The sequence below is a fragment of the Telopea speciosissima genome, chromosome 2, assembly GCF_018873765.1.
Source record: "Telopea speciosissima isolate NSW1024214 ecotype Mountain lineage chromosome 2, Tspe_v1, whole genome shotgun sequence".
In the NCBI taxonomy this organism is placed as follows: domain Eukaryota; kingdom Viridiplantae; phylum Streptophyta; class Magnoliopsida; order Proteales; family Proteaceae; genus Telopea; species Telopea speciosissima.
The window spans coordinates 42,889,440-42,916,237 of record NC_057917.1 but is presented as its reverse complement, the minus strand read 5'-3'; the positions used below and the strand labels follow the sequence as shown (position 1 = coordinate 42,916,237).

Sequence of the window (26,798 nt, the reverse complement as noted above, 5' to 3'; positions counted from 1 at the left end):
AAACACGAACACTCCTAACGTAGCTTCTGGAAGTAGTGATGGGAATAATGAGACCTAGGTGTACCTGAATGTCTATGATCTCACCCCTATGAATAATTACATGTCCTGGTTTGGAGTAGGAATCTATCATTCGGAAATTGAAGGTATCACATCCCATTTCTACTTTTGTAATCAATTTTTAGTTTTTTTTAAAGGGAAAAAATGGTATGATGGTTTTCATTTCTTTCCCCTTTGGAAGAAACTGTGTTTTTTTCAAGGTGTTGAAATTTCTTTTCTAATGAGTCAAATTTTTTGGGTTTTATGGAATCTGGTTATGCTTGTCTGTTGAAGCAGGGCTTCTTATCTAAGGAGACGCGGGCGGAGAATGATGGGTAGGTGATGATGGAGTGCCAGAGCTTGTAGACTGCGCTAGCTCTAACAATGGATCGTTTCGGAAGGTAGGAAAGGATCAGGCCTGTTAAGTATGAACCCAGGGAAACCCAATCATATTAGATCGAACAAGCTCGGGTATCATTTTCTTCCATTATTGACTACTGGAAGAGAATCAGAATAAAAAATCAAGAATCCAGAATTTGTGATTGATAGATAAAAATCAAGCAAAAACCCAGAAAAGAAGAACAAATTAAAACCAAAAAAAGAAGAGGTTGATAGTGTAACAGTTGATTCAACTAACCCATTACGGTTACCATCCAATTTGATTGGTTTCAGGGTAGGTTTGCTTGAGGATCGAGAGATGTGAGTTGCACGTTTTTTTGGGGAAGATGAGTAGTTCCAGGTTTTTTTTTTTTTTTCAAGGGTAATTTTGTCATTTCATCCCATGTTTTTAACACTGTTAGTCATGAACTGACAGAATGGGCTTATTTGTTGCCATTTGCAAACCTCAGGGGGGTACCCAAAATTTTTCAAAACTGGGGGGTAAAAATATCCTTTCGTCAAACCTCAGGGGTGGTATGTGTAAATTACCCTCTTTTTTTTTTTTTGTAGAAGTGCCCCCTTAAGCCAAAGAGGAGAAGAGCAAAGAAAAGAAAAGATGAGACCGCACTCGATTTAAATGAGTTGCCTACGTACCCCTTGAGAGGGATCAGGTCAAACATAGTTCCAAACTATTGTAGTGTACCTCTACACAAAACATTTCTTTAGTTGGTCCATATTAACCAAACTAAACAGCTCCTTGTCGCCTAGATCCGCAAATCAAACAACATTTCCTGAAAAATCTTTGACAGTAAATGGACCACTCTATTTTGGTCGAATTTGCCTCTAGGATCTTGTATAGGGGCCTTTGTTCTCTGAGAATTAAACCCCCTACCTCAAAATGATGACGACGGACTCCTTTGTTGAATGATCTGACTACCTTTTCCTGATACTTCTTCAAGCTGTCCATTGCTTTCACTCTTCTTTTGTCCAACAAATTGAGTTCATCATACCTAGTCTGCACCCATTCTCCTTCTGAGAGTTTTGCATCAAGAAGAACTCTTAGAGACAGGATTTGTAGATTGATAGGCAAAACAGCCTCACCACCATATCCCAAAGAGTAGGTGTTACACCCGCACCCGAAATATATCCTAATACCCCGGGTCAAATTAAACTTTTACCAATGGGTAATGCCACGGTGGCAATGGTCAACACCTATGACCTTGAACTTAAATTACTATTATAAGTGTCCCCTTGAAGTCCTGGGAGTACCGGTCAAAGCCCTGCAACTTTCCTTGAGGTTTGGGCCCTGACAGTAGCAACGGAGTCATGAACGAACTCACTCGTCTGGTTCCGCTCGTGGATCCGCCTGTGCTGTTACTTGTCCTTTTGATTTATTTTCCTGTGGGACCCACATCCCCGTGTCCCAGACACCATAACTAGACCTTCAAACAATATGGACTCCCACCCTTATCATTAATTGGTTATTTGGGCCATGAAAGTGGGCCCACAAGACTTAATTTAAATAAATAATGAGTTCTTCTATTCTAGCTTGAACCAAACAAACCTTAAAGACTAATATGCCTTATAGGACTTAGGGTAGACCCAAACATGTCCTAACTAATAGACTAATTAGGAGGTGACCTTGGCCAAACAAGCCTTAAAGCCCATTTAAACCCAAAGGACTATCTTGTGTCTTAAAGACACTTAGGCAAACAGGCCCTAAGGCTTCTTCTTGTCTTTAAAAGATAAGGCATAAGCCTCATATTCTCCTATCTCTCCCCCTCCAAGCCAAACTGTGGAGGAGAAGAGACAAGGAAGAAGAAGAAGAAGAAGTAGGAAGAGGAATGAGAGGGGAAGGGAAGAAGATGGAAGGCATGCCAAAGAGGTTGGCTGCCCTACCTGCCCTTCTGTTGCTCGATCAAGGTTTAAAGACAAGAAGAAAAAGGGAAGAAGGAGAAGAAAAGAAGGAAGAAAAGGAAGAGAAGGAGGAAGAGGAGGTGGATCTTCAAGGCTGGCTAGGGCTGGGATTGGAGTTCCACTCACTAAGGTAAGCCCTAACTCTTGGTACATCCCTCTTTTCCATTCCCATGATTGAAGTAGATTCCTTGAGCTTGAGCTAACCCAGGGTTCCATTTGGGACTCAAGGTGAAGCTCAGCCCTTAAATGGAGCTCTAATGGTAATGACCAAACCCTATTGGAGGCTTCTATAAGCTGCCTTACAGCCATTGTTGTTGATCCCTTGATTTAAACCGCCAAAACCCTACCTTTGGACCAAATGGAGCTAAACCCTTATATAGTCTTGGATCCATGAGGTAAGCCTAGGTTCTAGTGACCCTAGGGAGGCCTAGGACATCCCCTCCATGACCCTGAGTGCCATGTGAACTCCAGGTTCCAAGCTGGAGGGAAAACCCTAAAAAAATCTTAGAAAAGAATTTCAATGGACACACGAACAGAGTCACCGTCATGGTTCCGTCCATCAATCTGTCTAGTGTAATCCCAGCGACTGGATACAAACGGATGAAGGAACGGGTTTACTCTATTGCCTCCGTCCGTGGGTCCATTCCCTCTCAGGAATGTCTTAGGGATCGAACGGATGCAGGGACGGATTCAAAAGGCGCTTCCGTCCGTGGTTCCGCTCGCTCTCGGGTATGTCTCAGAATTCGGACGAATGCAGGAATGGATCCAAGTAGAAGTTTCGTCCGTGGATCCGTCCCTCATGTTTTGACCTTTTGGCCAGAACGGAGTCAGGGACAGACTCACCATGTTCTTTCCGTCCGTGAGTCTGTCCGTGCTGTCTTGGTTGAAACTTAATTTTAACTTTGGGGGCCTAACATGGGACCCCTCTATACACCTTTTGACGTTTGCTTTTGTATTCTTAGGCTACCCAACTCGATGGATAGCTGATGCACCGGTGAGATTCATGTCAACCACGTCGGGTGACACCCGAGTTTAGTGAGGGGGTTTTGGGTGATTTGTTTGGGCTTGAATATATATATATTAAGCAATCATTACCATGCTATTGTATCAAATATAAGCATTGTGCGCATTGCATTATTTATCTCAAATGTGAACTGCTATGAATGTGATGTGATATTGTTCTCACTATTGTATTAGGTTACGGTGCCAGGTGTACCGGTACCAGAACCCCAATTTTAATTATAAAAATTGTTAATTGCCATTCTGATATGTATATGTAATCCCGTGCTGGTACCCGGGTACTAGATGGAATGGAACATTAATACACCCAGAATACCTCTCGGGACGATAGGACTTGCATGTAGTATATCTATGGCTAGGATTCTTGCTCCCTTATGCTACGACCCTTGCCAATAGGGGTTTATATGTTAGATAGTCTGAGCACCTGTTGCCTGTGGGGGAGAGAGGCCAGGTCAAGGGTAGTGATGGCTATCGGGGTCTGCCACTGGGTGGTCTGATGGCTTCTACCGGCATAGGCTCCCTCGTGATAACTGAGGTTTCACTGGGGCGATAAGTTAAGTGACCCTCAGTGTCTCCCGAGTTATCACAGTAGCATACACTTGACTTAGAATTTGTGTGCTAGGTGAAAAATGAATCTAACATTAGCATGCATCATGAATTGCTTGAAATTACGTGTTTGTGTATATGTACATTCCCCTTTGCTCTCTCACTAGCTTGTGGAGCTAACCCCGTTGCGCAATCCCTTTTTAGTTGATATACAGGTAATCTCTTGATGCGCACCTATGGATGCGAATCAAGTGGACCCAGTGGCTGGGACTTGGATGTCGATAAACACCCAAGGATGGTGCCCTAGTGGCATGATTTATTCATTTATTTCTATATTCATCTTCATTCATGTATAAACTTTATGTTTAATTATAAAGAGAGAAATGAATGGTTACAAGATATTAAAATTGTATTATGTCTTACCATTAGAGATCCGATGCTCTATATTCACATGATTTAAATGAATTTTGCTTCCACTAACTCTGTATTTGGAACGATTTATTCCATTGGATACGTTCCCTGATGTTATCATGACTTGATAACAGGGTGGACTATGGCTCGGGACACTGTATTTGTGATCTTGGTAGGTATTGGAATGACACCTGTTGTCCCAGTCACTCTCTTTATTGTAAAATATCTTTCATCGGGATGGGGGCGTGACAGAGTGGTATCAGAGCAATGATGTTTTGCACCGACTACAGTCAGCGTAATCTCTTGATTTACTCTCCACAATTAGGTTTTAAATTAAAAACCTCAAGAGCATAAATAAGTGTATGCAGACATAAGAGAAGACTGATTGTGGTGAAATTGAGAACCTACAAGATAATAGGCAAACATGGAGTTTAGAACTTGAAACATAGGCTGTTAAGTGATAACTGTGTTAATGTTTTGTTGGGTCCTAAGTGAGTGTTAAATAGTCAATCAAATATAATAACCCATAATTATCAACAATAATCCAAATGAGGGAAAAAAAAAATATATATATATATATGTAAAACCAAATCTAGCCACCAAATTGTTTCAAGTTCTTCCTTAAAGGCAATTGTGTCCTTCCCAACTCAACATACATGATTCCTTCCTTCTCAACCAAAAAGATACAATTTCACTACCAAGAGTTCCCAAACTAACTGATAAAACAAAAAAAAAAAAGAAAAAAAAAAGAAGAGAAAAGCAAGAAAACAAAGAAACCTAAAAGAAAAAGTTTCAACAACATCCAGCTTAAGATAAGTGAAGAAAAGTCTGATTTAAAACAACTTCAAATTTCTGGGAGAGAAGTGGGCTAATCCGCTGTGCCATCGCCACCACCATGGCCGAGAAAGGTGTTAATGTCGTTCAATTCATTCTCCATGCTCTCGAGATGCTGACCCTGAGAAGCGAATTGCTTCTTGACATCTTCAAAACCTTCTATCATTCTCAGGTTCATCTGCCTAATGGCTAACAGAACATCACTCCCACCTCCCTCTCAAGCACTAGAAGTCCCTGCAGCAAAAGGTCCAGATCCTATGAACTCAATGTCATCATCCTCCTCATCGATCTCTTTGGGCCCTCCACCCTCCCCATATCTGACCTGCTCCCTGGAACTGTCATAGTTGTAGTACAACCCCATCCTCTATATGCCATTAAACCCAAAAGGCCCCTCAGAGCTTATTTCTTTGGGTTCATGATCAAGGTCTATCCCAAAATACAGAAAGATCTGAGTGAGTAGTCTACCATATGGCAAAGTGTTTTTGTGGCGAGGATTTGCCACTGCATGGGCCATGTGCTGAATAATCACATATGGGACACATATATACTGGGTCAGTGTACAGGGAGTATGCCAGTGCTGCTGCCATCAAGGGAGGTTGATTGTTGTGTCCTTTGGAGGGAGCAAAGTTGGTCTTGGCTATGAAGGTGAGAACCCGTTGAGAAGGAGGGAACCTTGAAAGATCTTCATTTCCATTAGACTTATTGTTGGTGAGTGCCCTGAACAATTTCTGATTGTCTGCTGGGGACAAACACCTGTTGGGGTCACTACCAGGTGCATAAAAGACCCTGTCTCCCTCTGCAGAAATATCTAAAAGAATCCCCAGCTCCACCTCATTGAATGCAATTGTGACCCCCTTCACAAAAGAGGTTAATTTGACGCCCTCCTCATCCTCCTTGACCAACACCAAATTTGAGTAAAACTCCCTGACTAGTGTAGGGTAATAAAAGTCTGGATGAGTCAACATGCTATTCCATTTCAGTCTGCCGAATCTGGTACCCACCTTGAAGGTAAGCAATTCCTCCACCACCATGTCCCTCTCCATCAAGATTTTCCTATCATGAAGGTGCTCCCAGAAGATTCCCTCGGTCTCTCCTGATATGAACCTCCCCACATTATAGGCTATAGGAGGGGCTGACACTATGGCTAACTCCCTTTTCCTTTTAGGAGCCATGGGTAATTCCTACACAAAAGACACCACTCAAAAGACAACAATAGTGAGCCAAATTGAAATAAATAAAATATGATTGGCGAGTATAATTATAAATGCAAATGCCTATGTGGTATGGAAATTGTTGGATGAGAAGGTTATACAATGAGAAAATAAGACATGATTACCATTGGAAATATGGTTAACTTGGGGAAAAGAGACAAGAGTTATATATGTATACAAAATCCATATGAAAACCCTATAGCATAAGTATGAAGGGATGAGATTAATATGAACAACCTATGCTTTTGGCTACTTTGCATCCCCAATTAATACCAAACAAGTAAGTGATTGAATGAAAGACCCCAACAAGAGACAAGGAATTATTTATCATAGAGGAAAAGGGGAAAGGATGAGTTTCAAATCCAATATAGACAACCACATGAACAAGGAAATATGCTTGAGTGAAAATATTTTCTATGAAAACCAAACCACCCCCTAGGAGGATTAGGTAGGTGACCCGAATTGCATAGCGGCAATCCGCCAAATCCCACGGATCTAGAAGTAGTTAATACATTCACGGACTCACACATCCATAACATTACCACAAGTAAGGTCAGAGTGCAGCAGATAATCTACAATTATAAAAAAAAGAAAGAGAAAGCGTAGCGATACCGGGAAATGATTGTGATACATATACATAAGTAAGATTTGTTCCATTCCCCCTTACACCCACAAGTAGAACAGTAAGAACTGACATATACATAAGCTGAGGTAAAAGTAATTATATACAGGGTGAGACAACTCAACCCCAAAAAGAAAAGAAGAAACTAAAACAAAAACAAACACGGGGATAAACTCCTAACAAAACTCAAAATGGAGTCCCTAAAACAAAAGCATCAAGAGCGCCCCTCATTGGTCTTCATCAATAACCACTGAGAACGCTCGCACCATCGACACGACCTCCGATGGGGTCCATACCAATATCATCATAATCACAAGGGCTCTCCTCCTCGTAATGAGCCTCCATGCCACAGCAGCATCCACCTGCAAAATCATCTATAGAAAAACATATACAACAGAGTGTGAGCCCCACTGAGCCCTTGAGTAAAACATATCATCATGCATGCATATGTAACCACATTCCACATGATCCTACATGATATGCAAGTCCAGATTATTTATTAGCCACCTATCACTACAGCTAAGGAAGGTTAGTGCTACTACAATCCCCAATACATGTATCCCTGGTGCGGGCTTGGTTACCCCTTCCCGCGATACACCTATTGAGTTGCCAAAGAGGACCAATCAGCTCTCGCATTCGTTCACCAAGGTCAGCCCGACTAGCCCTTTGTGATTAACCCGTGAGGTAACCGACTTAATATCAAATTCACTATTTTGGCGCTTCTCGACATGTAGATCGAGGATAAAATTTATTTGGCATATAGCCATGATTCACCATTCGGTGCTTCCCAGCTTATAGCTCGAGGCATCTCAGCATATTGTCGAGGCTTCCCGGCGTAAATGCCCGAAGTTTTACGGTAGTCCTCACAGGCATCCAACACCTTAACCCATGTTGGTAAGGGTGCGTAGCACGGGTGATGAAACTCTAACCCCATGTCTATATGGCATTGTATGGGTCAGGCGGTGTTAATCGTATCCCATTCTATGGGCTACCACAGGCCTCATTTCTAAGCCAACTACGACATATAGTTTATCAATCACAATCATCATGATATATTCAAACAGAGTTGATCAACAGTCACACGATGTGTAATAATTGTGAATTTGTAATTGATCAAGTAACACAACATTATAATTAAAGAATTTAATTGCCAGCATAAGAATATTGTTACACGTACATACACGATAACATTTCACTCACCTGGGTCTGGTTCTAGGAATTAAGTTCTAGTTTCAGTTTCGGCTGCAGTCTGGCAATAGGCCTCGAGCGCGGGATCAAACCCTAAGTATAAATAAAAAAATATGTTATTTAATATTCCAAACTATTTTTGGATGTCCTAGGGTTGATCTAGGCTCACTGGGTTGACTCGGTGCACAATTGGACATCACTTGGAATTCTCTGGGCCTTGCACTGGGCCTTAGGCCTAATTCCGGTGCATCATCTTGAGATTGTGGCCTAGAGGCAGAATGGTCATTTACACCTGCAGTACATGGTTCTAGATCATAACAGCCTCACAACACTGATCCCAATTCAGCAGTGCTGCAGGACCAACACAGACAGGGTTTCAAAGCCCTGCAGGGCCCACTTGGGTACCCAAGGTATCCATCCTTATGGGCAGATATGAGGAGGGTTATTTTGGTCATTTACCACCTCCCTATATTTTTTTACAGTCCATAGGTGGAGGTCCCCAAAGTAGATCAATAAAACTGTCACTTTTTATTCTCTGGGTGATGTCTGCATCGCTTAGAGCCTGCTTAACACGTGAACATGCTCCAATTCCTAGGATCTGCACCATGGGCAGTGCCTTAATCATCCCCTCGTGCATGTTAGGTCATCATGGACCCCCCGGGGTGTACTTTGCATTGGACCCCATGGATTTTTACCTGGGCCCACCACTTGGCTGCCAAGAGCTGCCCAAACAGCCCAGTAAATAGTAACCCAGTATAGCTTCAACTGCAGACCATGGATTTGGCTGCATGCAAGGATTGCTTCACATGTAATACAGTAATCTAAGGCTGTTGCAACTCATGGTTAGGCTGCATGCAGGCAGGGCACACAAATCTGAGCCCAGACTGCCTGTTCTTGGTGTAATAGTGCAGTGCAGTCTGGCACAGCTTGGGTTTTAGTCTTAGGTAAGTAACAACCATCAAAACATGATCAAAAAGCTCAGATCCTTCATGCATCATGCTTGCATGTTGGATCTTAGATGGTTCATGGCAGCCCCCAGCTGTTCTGAGCTGCCAATAGCCAGAAAGGATACCAAAACATCAAAGATTTAAGGAGATGAGTAGAGAACAACAGTATAGCAGTATGAAGGGCAGGGTCTTTTTACCTTGTAGCAGGTTTGGTTGGTTATAGGGGCAGAGCTTGGATGCAAGGTGAGCTCTTCCCTTTCTTCTCCTTCCTTTCTCTCTTCTTCTCCTTCTCTTTTCTCTCTTTTCTCTCATTTCTCTCTTCTTTCTCCCCTACGGTTTCAATAGTGCTAGGAACCTCTAAATTGAGGCTGGGGTCCCCTATTTATAGGCCAGCCTCATACTGAGGCTTGTTTGGCCGCCTGGGTCCCTTTTGAGAATGTGTTTTTAAATTGATTCTCAGCCATTCTTGGCACTCAGGTGGGGTCCATAGGGATCCAAGGGTATGAGGTGGTTCCCCAGACTCCCTTCAACCTATGAAGGGTGCCCATGTCCAATATGGGTGGTCCCCACACGTCTGTTTAATAAAATAATGTATTTTTCCACTCTGGGTGATGTCTGCATCGCCCAAAGATTTTAGCAAGGCTGTTTCTCTTTGGGCTTGAACAGGGGTTTGACCCAGGGTTGGGGCCTTACACCCACAAGTCATTTAAGGCCTTTTGCACCTATTTTTAGGTGTGAGACCCACATTCATGATGAGGAGAGAGAGTACCTAGAGTCCAAGCAGTACATGATGCTGTGGCCAGTGCAACTGCAGGGGTTTGTAATCCATCTTCTGATAGGTACGTAGGAGGACATCCTTGGGGGTTCTCCATTAAATTCAATCACTGGGGTGATACTCCACAGTGTGCTTGGATGCCATGTTAAGGGTTCCTGTCCTTCAATCACAATTCCAGCCAATGAGGGGCAGGTTTGACATTTCTCCCAACCTTACAAAAATTTCATCCTCAAAATTTGCTTACCTTGTAGTTCGAAGAGTTGGGGATACTTTTCTTTCATCTCTTCCTCACGTTCCCACGAAGCCTCTTCTATGGGATTGTTTCCCCATCGAACCTTTACAAAGGCGACCGTGCGGTTACGAAGATTATAGTCCTTCCTATCCAATATCTCCGTAGGCTGTTCTTCATAGGTCATATCCATGTCCAACTATTCAGGTTCAGTTGATAGTACATGTGTTGGGTTGTTGATATATTTTCTTAGCATCGACACATGGAAAACATCATGGACGCCTTACAAAGATGGTGGTAATGCCAGTCGGTATGCTATGGGTCCCACTTTGTTGAGAATTTCATAAGGACCAATGAATCTTGGGCTCAGCTTGCCCTTCCTGTTAAAACGTAGCAATCCCTTTGTTGGAGATACCCGGAGGAATACCTTTTATCTGACATTAAATTCAATATCCTTTCTTCGATTATCAGCATAACTCCTCTGCCTTGATTGAGACGCTTTGACTTTCTCTCTAATGATATCTACCTTGTCACAGGTTGCTTGTATCATCTCTGGCCCGAGATATTTCCATTCTCTAACCTCGTTCCAATATAACGGGGTCCGGCACTTCCGACCATAGAGAGCTTCAAATGGTGCCATGCCAACAGTGGAGTGGTGACTAGTGTTGTATGCAAATTCCACCAAAGGTATGTGGACATCTCAACTATCGTTCATTTCCAAGACATAGGCTCTGAGCATGTCTTCCAGAGTCTGGATAGTTCTTTCGGATTGCCCGTCCATCTGTGGATGGAAGGCCGTACTTAGATTTAATTGAGATACCAGTGCCTTTTGTAAACTTCTCCAAAACCTTGAGGTAAATCGAGGATCCCTATTAGATACAATACTGACAGGCACGCCGTGTAAGCGGACTATATTTTTAATATATAGTTGGGCAAGCTTCTCCATTGAATAACTTATCTTGATTGGTATGAAGTGAGCTGCCTACGTCAGTCCGTCTACAATCACCCAAATTGCATTCATTTCCTTCCTGGTGTTGGGTAGATTTGTCACAAAATCCATGGTAATCCTTTTCCACTTCCATTCAGGTATAGGGAGCGGCTGTAACAATCCATACGGTCGGTGTCTCTCTGCTTTAATTTGTTGGCAAGTGAGGCATTTGGACACGTATATTGCTATGGTCTCCTTCATCCCAATCCACCAGGTTGGTGGGGGTTTTTTTTTTTTTTTTTTTTTTTTTTTTTTTTTTTATAGACTAGTACTTTTTCGCACCGGTTTGCTATTCTTCTATGTAAATGTCGCCGATATCTTTAACGTCTAGATAGACTAAGCTATCATGCGGGCGCCAATTCTAAGTCATGAGTGGGGTAGTTCTTTTCGTGTTCCTTCAGTTGTCTTGAGGCATAGGCGACCACTTTACCCTTCTGCATTAAGACGCCACCCAATCCCATTCTGGATGCGTCAGTGTATACCACCATTCCTCCAGTGCCATCCAGGATGGTCAAAACTGGAGCCGTCACCAACCGGTTCCTTAACTCTTGAAAACTTTTCTCGCATGCCTCGTTCCATTCAAACTTGGTGCCCTTCTTTGTTAGCTTTGTCATAGGTGGCGAGTTGCACGAGAAATTTTCAATGAATCGGTGGTAATAGCCTGCCAAACCTAAGAAACTTCGGATCTCAGTGGCATTCTTCGGAGTCTCCCACTCGAGAACTGCCTTCACTTTGTCTGGGTCCACTTTAATGTCATCCTTGGTGACGATGTGTCCCAGGAATCCAATTTGGTGAAGCCAAAATTCACATTTGCTGAACTTGGCATAAAGCAGGCATTCCCGCAGTCGCTGCAACACGAAGGTAAGGTGTTGAGCATGCTCTTCTTCACTCTTGGAGTACACCAGAATATCATCAATAAATACGATGATGAACTTGTCCAACACGTCATGGAATACTCTATTCATCATGTCCATGAACGTTGTCGAGACGTTGGTTAACCCGAACAATAAGACCAGAAATTCATAATGTCTGTATCGAGTTCTAAATGCTGTCTTGTGAATATCTCCGCTCTTGATCTTCAATTGATGATATTCGGACCTAAGATCAATCTTGGAGAAGACTCTTGCTCTTTGTAGCTGGTCAAATAGGTCGTCAATGCACGGCAATGGGTATCGATTCTTGATGGTCAGCTTATTTAGCTCGCGGTAGTCGATACACAGCCGCATACTACCAACATTTTTCTTAACAAATAGCACGGGTGCTCCCCAGGGAGACACGCTGGGTCGTATAAAACCTTTCTTTAGTAGGTCTTGTAGTTGGACCTGTAATTCCTTCAATTCGATAGGTGCCATGCGGTATGGTGCCTTGGATACCGGTGCTGCACCCGGAATTAGATCAATTGCGAACTCTGTCTCATGATCAGGCGATAGCTGAGTCAGATCTTCTGGAAAAACATCAAGAAATTCTCTAATGATGTCAAGTTCCTCTAAGGGCTTTATCTTTGCCTCAGTGTCTATCACCGTGGCTAGAAAGCCTTAACATCCTTCATCCAGCAACTTTCGCGCCTGGAGGGCAGATAGGGTTATCCTTCTGGGTTTCCTCTTGGGTTCACTTTGATAGGTGAAAACTGACCCATCCTCCAACTTGAATACTATCTTCTTTTCCGCACACATAACATTTGCTCCATAGGTAGATAGCCAATCCATGCCTAATATTACGTCAAAGTCCTTCATATTGATCTTTATGTGCCGTGTGGTCAAGTTTCTCCCACAAATTTCCACCTGATAGGGGTCGTAGACTTCCTTTAAGCTCACGGCACTACCAGTCGGTGTGCTGACTACCAAATCGTGCCCAATGTCTCTCGGTTGATCTTCCATCCTACTCGCAAAGGTAGTGGAAACAAACGAGTGGGATGCGCCTGAGTCGAATAGTACTCGTGCAGGGATGGTTGAGACACTCAGGGTACTTAGGGTTTGTACATAGTTTAGGTTACATGTATACACCGGTTATTCCCTATAACTTAGTAATATTCAGTGGACTTACCTATCATTACGTCGGGGTTCGCCTTAGCTTCTTCATTAGTTAATGCGAACACCTTTCCTCGCACCCGATTGTCTTGTGGCTGAAAAGGTCTAGCGTAGGGCTGATTTGGTGAGTTATTATTGTATCCACGCTGCTTACATTCTCTGGCCATGTGCCCTTCTTTATTGCACACATAACACTTATATGGTGGAGCAGTTGGTGTTGACGCTTGGCTCCCTTGGCTTGTGGCCGGTCGAGCTGACGAAGCTGCTGTTGTCACTTGACTTGTAGCCGGTTGAGCAGGATGATTGAAAGTGGGACAAAAAGGGTTCTGACCCACATTTGGCTTACGGTACGGAGTCGAATTGGGACTTGAATTGGTTCCTTGAAAAACCTTGTTTGGCCAACCAAAAGTCTGGAAATTACTTGGCCTTTTGCCCAACCCGGGCGACGTCGTAGCCTTTTCTTTTTCGTTCTCCTTCAATCTATCCTCCATAGTCTTCGCCTTATCGACCATCTGAGCATATTCCCGAATGTCCATTATTGATAGAACTAACCCGATCTCAGGTTTAAGTCCCTTCTCAAACTTCTTCGTCTTGCTGGCTTCCCCTTTCAGGTGCTCTGGAGCAAAATGGAACAGATCTTCAAATCGTTGTTGATAGTCCAGCACTGATTTGGTTCCTTGTACCAGAAGAGAGAACTCAGCTTCTTTCCTATCCCTAAAATTCTCTGGGAAGTAGTTTTTGAAGAAGACTTCCTTAAATTGCTCCCATGTGGGATTCGGATGAGCGGCTTCAAGATTTAGCTTAGTAGCCTTCCACCAGGCTTCTGCCTCATTCTATAGCTAATAACCAGCACATATCAACTTTTGCGCATCCGAACACTCAAGCACATCAAATGCCTTCTCTAAGGCACTAATCCGCCGTTCTGGCTGCATGGCCTCAGAATTGAACTTGGAAAACACGGGTGGTTGGAGTTTCTTAAATCTCTCCATCACCTTGACGGTAGAGTTTTCCGCTAAGTGTTGAGGCACAGGTGGTGGAAAAAGTACAGGCCGGTTGGGTGGTGGAGGTGGTGCCGCACGTTTATGCATCATAGCCGTAAATTGCGTAGACATTTGGCCCAGTAGTTCCTATTGTTGCTGCATGGTCTGCATCATGGTAGTTATGAAGGCATTCACCTCATTGGCTGCTATACTCGACTGAGGTACTGCAACAGTGGCTTGAGCAGCCGCTGGTGCTCCTGATGAAGCAGTCAATGCTTCAGAACTTTAGGCCTCAGTTCCATTCGGCAGTTCAACCTCCGGTATAACGCGCGGGTGTTTTCCTCGAGACCACCTCGAGAACTTCTTGTGTTGACCATGGTTGCTTTTCTGAAAAGAACAACATGTTCAATAATCCAACACTCCTTATCGAGGCCAACAAATAATTCCTAGTTAATACATGCACATACCTATTCCACAGTTCCAGTGAATTCATGTAGTCATTCCAGTAAGGTGTGTCTTATTGGCTTATTCATTCAGTTCGTACTTTTATTTGTGTTCTGTTCAAGGGTATTTTATGCAATGTTCTGCTATTCATGACACTAAATAATAAATTTTAAATTTTTTAACAAAAATCTTTTAATTATGTACCTGAGTCTAACAGGCAAGTCTCTGTAACTGCCAACTAGTGATAATATTCTACACGTAAAGGTCGGCTATATCACCTCTAACCTCATCTGCTAGGGATAGGTAAATGGCTCGTTCCACAGGTCCACTGCCGTCCGCAAGAGCTAAGTAAACTACTAATTGGTTCCCGGCATGGGATTGTACCACACGTATCCTGATCAGTCTTCTCCTCAGTTGCCTAATGTATCGCATGTTGCTGGGATCTCCTGGCTTAAATGAAGTAGTAAGGTCCTGCCATGCAGAGGTTCTAAGTCTCAAGTCACTATAGATACTTAATTAAAAGAATTAAGTACATGGCTACAGGAATAACTTATGAGCAGTAGAAAATAAATGGGTTGGCTCGAGGCATCTTAGCATCTAGGGGTTCAACTTGACTAGACAACCTATTGAATTTTTTTCTTTTATTCCTAGTTGACCTAGGTTGTGGGTATGGTAAGACCTACATCCCCTAAAATCTCATAAATACATATTACAACATACCTAGTATCTATGTTCAAGTTTGCATAACATCACTCCACTTGGTTCATACATGCACAGTATCAGGCATGTAACATTAAATATTTATGTACACACTACTTACGTATAGCTATAGGCATATTTATTTGTTATCATACATCCTAGACAAGGAAAGGAATTTCCTAAAATCTCTGTGTTTCCCATTATCCTGTGACAGCCCACAACATTACCTTGCCTAGTCATAGATGTATTATTAATTAAATTATTTTTTATTTAAATTTTATTATTATTTCATTATTTTATTTATAATCTTATACTTGCAATAGTTATATTTTTATGTTTAATAAGTCATTTCTAAGCAAATCTCACAAGTTCACATATTTTCCTGCAGAGACAGCAAAAATTCCATTCTCTGGGTGTTAGATGCATCACCCAGTGCTATCACCCAGAGAATCGGGGCCCAGCTATAACAGTCTGAGAGTGACCCATTTCATTTCATTTTCTCTCTAAAGCTTCCTAAACACCTAGGGCAAAGCTTTGGTGCCTAGTGTAACCTCTTCCACACCAAATCCACCCATTTTCACGGGTCCCCTGTGATCCTATGTGATCTTGGGTAAGATTCTTTGACTTTTCTCTTTATTTTAGGTCATTTTCCATGTCTTGCTTGTTTTGGCTAGGGTTTTACTAATTTTCTTGCCCTAACTATTTCTATTCTTTCCGTTTTGTAGCCCCATGTCTACTAGTCATAGAACAACAAGGAAATCCGTAGCACGCAAGAGGCTATGGTCCGAGAGCGAGCATTCCTCATCTTCCTCTGCGCCACACACCTCATCGAGAGAGGATTCTTCATCAGAGGAGCCAGATTTTGATCGGTTCCTATTTTCTAGGTATGAGCATTCTAGGGATTGGGACAAATTTAGGTCCCTCAAGATTGTGAATGGGAGGATTGTACAGGTGGATGACTTTCACCAGTACAACTTATATACTAGGTTCAATATCCTAGGTTGGGCTCCTATGTAATCACCTACCGAGCCATGTTACCCTAACTTGGTTTATTATTTTTACTGTAATCTAGTGCCATCTGGGGCACAGAAATTCGGGTTAGAGAGCAGAGTTAAGGGGGTGGACATTAGACTTACCACTGCCACCGTAGCAGGGATCCTGGGGCTGCCTAACATAGGCGAGAGGTGCTACTATAAGCCCAGGATAGATATTTCAGACATGTTTTCCTTGGAGACCAGGAGGAGGGTCTTCAAGGCATTGACCGGTTCAGAGGGGACTCCTAAATCTGAGGCTGCCTATAAGCCCAGTGCCCGGGTCATTAGTAGATGCATTTCGTATAGCATTTACCCGAAGGGCAGGAATAGAGGCAATATTTCTATGCTGAGAGCCTACAATACTTATTGCCTACTGGGTGCGGGCAAGGGGGGTCCAGTTATAAACCTCCCGTATCTACTACTTCAGGTCATGTTGTATCACACTCAAAACCCTTCTGATGGGAACCTTCCATATGGGAAGTTCCTCACTTTGGTCTTCAGACATTTTGAGGTTCCCTTGGGCGGCAAGTATATGGAGAGGGATAGGTCTAGACCCATCAACAAGACCTCGATCCTGAAAATGAAGGTACCAGGGGAGCCAGGGAGTGATCTAGAGGAGGGTCTTCAAGAGGAGCAGGGCGAGGAGCAGGGAGATGTGTAGGGTGATGTGCAGGGTGAGGAGGGCGACTTTGAGGGGGTTGGAGCACAATTTTCTGATTTGGCCCCATATGAGGTGACCCATGCCACCAGCTCACAGGTACCAGAGTCCCCTGGGTGGTCTCAGATGATGTCGCAATTTCAGGGCCTCAGCACCCAGCTCATCGAGTTGTCTACGAGGATGGATCGAGGCTTCTCGTCCCTTGAGAGCAGAGTGGGATCAGTGGAGCAACGCCTGACTTTTGGGACACATTCTATCACGTCGACTCACTCCAGTCTCTGCCTCCACAAGGTGACTTACCTCCGCCAGAGTAGCATTCCAGCCTGCTTTCATACATTTAGACTGACTTGACATGATGTAGCTCTGACTTTGTCTCTCTTTTTTTTTTTTTATTTATGGTTATGTAGTTTTTTTTTTTTCTCTTTTTTTTTTTTTTTGTCAGTGATGTATGTATTTTTTTTTTATCAGCTCATATAAATTTGAAAGTAGTACTTTCAGTCAAACTTCTTGTAGTGGCTCAGCCACAGTTATCTTCATGTTAATGTAATTATAAAATTTACCTTTTAATTACATCTACCTCCCTTGTAGCTTTTACTTTAAGATACGTTTTATTATTGGTAACTTATTATACCTATTCTACAACTTGTGAATGTAGAAAGAGCCTCACGCTTTGATACCAAGCTCTGTCACACCCCAAACCACCCCCTGGGAGGATTAGGTAGGTGACCCAAATTGCATAACGGCAATCCGCCAAATCCCATGGATCAAGAAGCAGTTAATACATTTATGGACTCACACATCCATAATATTACCACAAGTAAGGTCAGAGTACAACAGATAATCTACAATTATAAAAAAAAAATAAAAATAGAAAGAAGTGCATAGCGATACGGGAAATGATTGTGATACATATACATAAGTAAGATTTGTTCTATTCCCCCTTACACTCACAAATAAAACAGTAAGAACTGACATATACATAAGCTGAGGTAAAAGTAACTATATATAAGGCGAGACAACTCAACCCCAAAAAGAAAAGAAGAAACTAAAACAGAAACAAACATGGTGATAAACTCCTAACAAAAATCAAAATGGAGTCCCCAAAACAAAAGCATCAATAGCGCCCCTCACTGATCTTCATCAATAACCACTGAGAACGCTCACACTATCGGCACGACCTCCGTCGGGGTCCATACAAATATCATCATAATCATAAGGGTTCTCCTCCTGGTAATGAGCCTCCATGCCACAACGGCATCTACCTGCAGAATCATCTATAGAAAAACATATACAACAGAATGTGACCCCCACTGAGCCCGTGAGTAAAACATATCATCATGCATGCATATGTAACCACATTCCACATGATCCTACATAATATGCAAGTCCAGATTATTTATTAGCCACCTATCAATACAGCTAAGGCAGGTTAGTACTACTGCAATCCCCAATATATGTATCTCTGGTGCGGGCTTGGTTACCTCGTCCCAAGATACACCCATTGAGTTGTCGAAGAGGACCAGTCAGCTCCCGCATTCGTTCACCAATGTCAGCCCGACCAGCCCGCTGTGATTAACTCTTGAGGTAACCGACTTAATATCAAATTCACCATTTCGGTGCTTCCAGACATGTAGATCGAGGAAAAACTTTATTTGGCATATAGCCATGATTCACCATTCAGTGCTTCCCAAGCATGTTGCTTGAGGCTTCCCAGCTTTTACCTCAAAGCATCCCAGCATATTGCCGAGGCTTCCTGACGTAAACGCCCGAGGTTTTACGGTAGTCCTCACAGGCATCCAACACCTTAACCCCTGTTGGCAAGGGTGCGTAGCACGGGTGATGAAACTCTAACCCCATGTCTATATGGCATCGTATGACTCAGGCGGTATCAATCGTATCCCATTCTACAGGCTACCACAGGCCTCATTTCCAATCCGACTACGGCATCTAGTATCAATCACAATCATCGTGATATATTCAAACAAAGTTGATCAACAATCACACGATGTGTAATAATTGTGAATTTGTAATTGATCAAGTAACACAGCATTATAATTAAAGAATTTAATTGCCGGCATAAGAATATTGTTACACGTACATACATGATAACATTTCACTCACCTGGGTCTAGTTCTAGGAATTCAGTTGTAGTTTCAGTTTCGGCTACAATCTGGCAGTAGGCCCTGAGCGCGGGATCAAACCCTAAGTATAAATCAGAAATATGTCATTTAATATTCCAAACTATTTTTGGATGTCCTAGGGTTGATCTAGGCTCACTGGGTTGACTCGGGGCACAATTGGACATCACTTGGAATTCTCTGGGCCTTGCACTGGGCCTTAGGCCTAAGTCCCGGTGCATAATCCATAGATTGTGGCCTAGGGGCAGAATGGTCATTTATACCTGTAGTACATGGTTCTAGGTCATAACAGCCTCACAACACTGATCCCAATTCAGCAGTGCTGCAGGACCAACACAGACAAGGTTTTCAAGCCCTGTGGGCCCACTTGGGTACCCAAGGTATCCATCCTTATGGACAGATGTGAGGAGGGGTATTTTGGTCATTTACCACCTCCCTACACTATTTACAATCCATGGGTGGAGGTCCCCACAACATATTAGCAAAACTATCACTTTTTATTCTCTAGGTGATGTCTGCATCACCCAGTGCATCGCCCAGAGGCTGCTTAACATCTGGGCTGCTTAACATGTGAACAGGATCCAATTCCTAGGATCTGCACCATGGGCAGTGCCTTAATCATCCCCCTATGCATGTTAGGTCATCATGGACCCCCTGGGGTGTACTTTGCACTGGACCCCATGGATTTTTACCTGGGCCCACCACTTGGCTACCAGGAGCTGCCCAGACAGCCCAGTAAATAGTAACCTAGTATATCTTCAGCTGTAGACCATGGATTTGGCTGCATGCAAGGGGTGTTTCACATATAATACAGTAATCTAAGGCTATTGCAACTCATGGTTAGGCTGCATCCATCCAGGGCACACAGATCTGAGCCCAGACTACCTGTTCTTGGTGTAATAGTGCAGTGCAGTCTGGCACAGCTTGGGTTTAGGTCTCAGGTAAGTAATAGCCATCAAAACATGATCAAAAAGCTCAGATCCTTCATGCATCATGCTTGCATGTTGGATTTGAGATGGTTCATGGCAACCCCCAGCTGTTCTGGGCTGCCAATAGCTAGAAAGGCTACCAAACATCAGAGATTTAAGGAGATGAGTAGAGAATAGCAGCATAGTAGTATGAAGGCAGGGTCTTTTTACCTTGTAGCAGGTCTAGTAGGCTACAGGGGCAAAGCTTGGATGCAAGGTGAGCCCTTCCCTTTCTTCTCCTTCTCTTTTCTCTCTTTTCTCTCTTCTTTCTCCCCTAAGGTTTCAATAGTGTTAGGAACTTCTAAAATGAGGCTGGGGTCCCCTATTTATAGGCCAGCCTCATACTGAAGCCTGCTTGGCTGCCTGGGTCCCTTTTGAGGATGTGTTTTAAACTGATTCTCAGCCATTCTGGGCACTCAGGTGGGGTCCACAGGGATCCAAGGGTATGAGGTGGTCCCCCAGACTCCCTTCAACCTATGGAGGGTATCCATGTCTAATATGGGTGGTCCCCACACATTTGTTTAATAAAATAATGTATTTTTCCACTCTGGGCGATGTCTCTGGGTGATGTCTGCATCGCCCAGTGCATCGCCTAGAGATTTCAGCAAGGCTGTTTCTCTTTGGGCTTGCACAAGGGTTTGACCCAGGGTTGGGGCCTTGCACCCACAAGTCATTCAAGGCCTTTTGCACCTAATTTTAGGTGTGGGACCCACATTCATGGAGAGGTGACAGAGTACCTGGAGTCCAAGCAGTATATTATGCTGTGGGCAGTGCAACTGTAGGGGTCTGCAATCCATCTTCTTGCAGGTATGTAGGAGGACATCCTTGGGGGTTCTCCATTAAATTCAATCACTGGGTGTGCTTGGATGCCATGTCAAGGTTCCTATCCTTCAATCACAATTCCAACCAGTCAGGGGCAAGTTTGACAAAAAATTTGGGGCATATAATGAATTAGACATGCCTTTGAGAGTTGACCTAAAGTATTGAGCATTTGAGAATTTTATCCCAACCAATACCTAGAAATAATTCAAGTAATTCAACTAGGCATGACAAACTTGACAAATAGTTTCTAAAATTCTTGAAAGACTTTTAGATTCAATAAAAGATACAATATGCATTGTTTGAGTTAAAATAATACCGCAAGCGTACGGGTCAATCGTAGCTACGGGTCGAACACGAGGAGATATACGCCACTCTATTTAATTAACTTAAAAGTAATGCAAAGTGAACCAAATTAAAGTGTTAAATTAAACTAATTAAACTAATGAAAATTAATGCATCCTAACTCATAAGCATCTAACAAAATTAAGGGATTAAATTGGCGTCCTAACACATGAGCATCTAACCTATCAAACTAAAGCGAATTGAAAAGAATAACAAAAGCGCAGCCACACTTCATAATCACATAAAAAGAAATAAGGGAATAAAAGTGCATCCACATACCACAACCATATAAAAAAATAAAAGAAATAGAGGGAGAAGAAGAAGAAGATAGAGAGAGATAGAGGAAAGGGAGAATGAGATTAAGGGTTTAGAGAATGAGATACCTTGATGTGCTTGAATACTAGAATAAACTCACCATGGCTTCCTCTTCTAAATCTCCATGTCTTGTCATCAACATAGGAACTTAGACTAGGAAGCTTTAAACTAAAACTATTACAATCATTAAACTAGACTTATGAAATCAAAACTAAGAAATTGAAATCAAAACTAAGAACTTAAGCCAAAAATAGGAAAAGAAGAGAAAATCTCACTAAGTGAATGAAATAAAAATTACACTAAAAAACTGAATTAAAATCGAACTAGAAACTAACTAAAAACTTAACTAAAACTCCTTACTCCTTACAACCCAGAGGGTAAGGGGTATTTATAAGAGGAAGAGAGGAGAAGAGAGAAGAGGGAAGTGTAGGAGAAATATTCCCTAAGAAAAGAGAATATTCTCTTCTCCTTCCTCTTTTACAATGCCTTGAATCCTAAGAAAAAAGAAAAAAATAGAAAGAAGAAGAAGAGAAGATTGTTTACATAGACCTTCTATTTCTAGAAAAGTAAACTTCCAATTCTAACAAGTGCTTTCTTTTCTTTGTAGATATCTTCTCTAAGCAATAAAATCAAAGCATCTTTGATTTTTCAACTTTCCATAGGTGAGAGAATATCTTTCAAAATAAATCTATCCCAAGTAAAATTTCAGAAGTGCCCTTGAGAAGTTGGAGCAGAGAGAGAGTAAGGGTGATGACTACGATTCCTTCAAGAATAAATAAAATATCCATTCTGTCCTTCAGAAAACGTGGAGCATGGGGTGCTTATATAGGCCTCACCATTGTGTTCCTTACGAAAAATCACCCAAAATAGACCCAAATTTCGTCCAATTTGGAGTTCGGGAGCCCAAGATATCTCAAGTTGAAGTTGGACTGTCCAGAGCCCTCCTAATGGAATCTTTCGGATACAAGAAATATAACTTCTGGTTATTTCGTTAAGACCCCTAGCATCTGAACTTTTGCTTCATTTTGTCCCTGTCCGACTGTCAATAATTACAAATAAACCCCTACAGACCATTTTCGCACTTCGTTATGGAAACGGCCGCAACTTCTTCGTTTCAACTCGGAATCAAGTGCCGTTTGAACCGTTACGAAGCTGACTCGATGGGCTACGCATCCAAGCCATTAACACCTCTAAACAGCTTAAAAACATTTCCTTAGCATCATCTCCTCCATTTTCACAAGAATTCACCTAAAACCTGAAAAGCACAAGAAAGCACCGAGTAACTCTGTCCAATGTGGTAAAATATATGTTTTATGCCTTAAGATTTCACACATAAATGTGCTCATCAGATTCCCCCACACTTGAATGTTACTTGTCCTCAAGTAAACAAAAGAAAAACTAACCTAGAATGCAAAAAATCCTAACTCACTTTCGTAGGAATCACGATTGCACTTAGCATGTGCAACAAGCCTTTAAACCCCTAGGTTACCCCTAGTGGATGAGTTTTGTCTCGTGGGTGTTTGCAGTGAATATACACCCAAAATTCAATTATAAATGAATGCTGCAAATTTTAATCATGGCATAAGTAGGACAGTGCCCATAATCCCAAAAAGTGTTCAACTAAAGATCAAGGAGCCAAAGGTTCCCCCACACTTGAATTTTATCACCCCACATCAATTCAAGTAACAAGCATGCATCAAGTTCAAGGGATCTCCTCATATTTTCTGAACACTACTCACCTTCAAGTAAACCCCCCATAGCATCGATGGAACCAAAGACTTAGGCATTGAGTATTGTTGACCATACCTTTTTTTTTTTTTTCAGGCATTAAGGCAAAAGTTTTTTTCTTTCTCAACCACAAACTCTATTTCTACTCCACTATTGTTCTCTGAATGACATGGTGGAGCATACACCAGACACCCAAATATTTGGTAGCTTCGCTTTTTGCATATATCCATAAGACATTGAGACATTGATGCAAGAGTTTTTTTTTTTGAGTTTCCTTCCAAGGAATTTCGATCAAGTCACCCTGCTTCATGAGGCACAGTGCCCTGTCTAGTCCCAAGGAATTCCACTTTCTTTTCTATTCCTTATTTTTTTTCTTTTTCTTTTTTTCATTCACTTCCACTTTCATGCCTTGCCTTGCCACAAACAAATTGGTCTCAACTACTAGCCAAAAGATCAAAGGGTCCATAAAACACATAGAGGAATCTAGCCATCAAATGAAATAACGCTCATATTTTTTAATTCAATCCCTCTCATCGGATACAAACCAATTACCGTCCTTGAAAAGGGATTTTTTATTCTTTCGCATGCTAGGACACCTAATTCCCTCTTTCTCTCGCTTTGCAATCAAAGAGACATATGCACAAAACCAAACTATTGTCACAATCAAAATTCACCAATTAAGCCCAACATCCCCCCCACACTTAATTCATGCAGTGTCCTCAATGTATGCATAAAAGAAAAAAATAAGGACAACGGAGGAGATGAAGGGGTTTACCAGATATAATAAAAAAAAGAGGGCCATGAAGAATGATGAGCTCTACAAAAAGTGCTAGGAGCAGCAACAAAAATCTCAATCCATGGCCAATAAATGGAGAAATAGCTTCAGACCCAGAAAACACTCGACCATGAATTTTAGTAAAACGAGAAATAATATAAAAATTAAGCACAACTAAGAAATATCCAATAGAAAAAACTGTCCTCATGGGACAGTGGAAAATGAAGGCACTAAAACTCAGGCCATATATCCTTCCCTTCTCTTCCATTTGCAATGTAGAATACCTGTCATTCTTTGAAAAATCAACCAAGAACGGATCACAATAAGCATAAAAAGGATTATGAATAACCTCATCTAAATAATCATCAAAAATTGGAGGTTTACTCAAATCAATCCTAGCAATATAACTATCGGCTATTTGCATAACTTGGTTTGGCAAATAAGGATCATGGAAATATGCTTGAAAGGCATTATGACTAACATTGTCCTCCTCAATAAAATCGTCAAACCTAGGAGGTTTGGACAAATCAACATGTGAGACAATGAAATCCTCAAAATGACAATTATCTAAGTTTTCCAAAGAGAGAGGGGGAGATCGAATTTCCTGGCTTTCTATGTTGTCATAAAAATCTGATTCTAAATCAATAAATTCACTAGGCTCACTAAAATCAAAAATTTCAGGCAAAAGGTGGACTTCCCCAGGTAGCTCATCAAACCTCGCTTCACTAATATCTTTAGGAGACTCAATCTCAACAAATAAATTGTCATGAAAAGCATCTTGTTGGGAGTGACTCTCATTAACCTCAAATTGGGGTGGTGGACTTTCAATATCATTAACGGGATGGGGGTTCGGACTTAATGTACCGTTTCTCCTCTTGCACCATGGTTATCTTGAGAGGTTGCTTCTCCATGGTATTTTGACGTTGGGGTGGTCAAGGGTTGGTGATATGGTTTAAGGAGAGGTGGCTTTAATGGAGGGTTGGGCATTGAGGACAAATGAATGATCACTCCACCGATTGTAAGTGCCATCATTAGGACTCACGTTCATCACCATACTACCCCATAAGATTAGGCATCCTTCCACAACATGGATTGTGAAGTGACCAATCATTCCCAAAGCCCATAGTTGGGGGAGCAAAATTTCGGGTGGTGCAAAATTGTTCTCTATCTCATTACTTTTGGCTTCCCTAACCTGTTTAAACATTTCCTCCAAAATCATGGTTGCCTTAGCATAGGTCCATCTTTCCCCCAAAGTCTTATATGGAAGTGTATCTCTCATTATTCTAAATTAGCCACCTATCCCAAATTGAGGTCTCCCATAAAAAAAAGTTTAAAGAAAAATAAAAGACTAGAAAAAAAAAAAAACTAAAAATAAGAGGGAGCCCAAGGTAGATAGTGCATCTATCCCTCAGAAATCGAAACAATGGTTCCAAAGCTGTAAGGTTGCCATATAGGTTGACAGCAAGGGAACCCGTATAGTCTTCACGAGCCACTTACGGGCGACTCCAAATGGATTCTGATGTAGGATGGAGGACTACTATACGTTTATGTTTCCAACGCTCTCACTATGTCGCTTTCCTATTATCAAGAGTGGTCACCTCCAAAGATAAGTCACATGCCAATCCAAACCACCCAACGAATCAAGGGGCACCAAGATTGGCTAGGTTTGGGCATATGAAGGACTTTAGATTGGGCGCACATTATTGAAACAGAAAAGAAACAAGAGGAGGTTTTCAAAATTTTTTTTTTTTTTTAAAAAAAAAAGAAAGAGGAGAAATAGAAGAAACTAAAGCACTTCGAATTACTTAAAAATCAAAAAAATAAAGTGGTCAATAATCTCCCCGGCAACGGCGCCAAAAACTTATTTGAGTTAAAATAATACCGCAAGCGTACGGGTCAATCATAGCTACGGGTCAAACACGAGGAGATATACGCCACTCTATTTAATTAACTTAAAAGTAATGCAAAGTGAACCAAATTAAAGTGTTAAATTAAACTAATTAAACTAATGAAAATTAATGCATCCTAACTCATAAGCATCTAACAAAATTAAGGAATTAAATTGGCGTCCTAACACATGAGCATCTAACCTATCAAACTAAAGCGAATTAAAAGGAATAACAAAAGCGCAGCCACACTTCATAATCACATAAAAAGAAATAAGGGAATAAAAGTGCATCCACATACCACAACCATATAAAAAAATAAAAGAAATAGAGGGAGAAGAAGAAGAAGATAGAGAGAGATAGAGGAAAGGGAGAATGAGATTAAGGGTTTAGAGAATGAGATACCTTGATGTGCTTGAATACTTGAATAAACTCACCATGGCTTTCTCTTCTAAATCTCCATGTCTTGTCATCAACATAGGAACTTAGACTAGGAAGCTTTAAACTAAAACTATTACAATCATTAAACTAGACTTATGAAATCAAAACTAAGAACTTGAAATCAAAACTAAGAACTTAAGCCAAAAATAGGAAAAGAAGAGAAAATCTCACTAAGTGAATGAAATAAAAATTACACTAAAAAACTGAATTAAAATCGAACTAGAAACTAACTAAAAACTGAACTAAAACTCCTTACTCCTTACAACCCAGAGGGTAAGGGGTATTTATAAGAGGAAGAGAGGAGAAGAGAGAAGAGGGAAGTGTAAGAGAAATATTCCTTAAGAAAAGAGAATATTCTCTTCTCCTTCCTCTTTTACAATGCCTTGAATCCTAAGAAAAAAGAAAAAAATAGAAAGAAGAAGAAGAGAAGATTGTTTAC

General features: G+C 41.7%; 1 long non-coding RNA gene across 1 annotated transcript; it reads left to right on the top strand.

Moving 5' to 3' along the window:
* LOC122652890 lies at positions 1-21,917 on the top strand. The gene is made up of 3 exons (XR_006331665.1): positions 1-143; positions 10,335-10,339; positions 21,906-21,917. It is a non-coding gene; the product is annotated as an uncharacterized LOC122652890 (long non-coding RNA).
* The last annotated feature ends 4,881 nt before the right edge of the window (positions 21,918-26,798 follow it).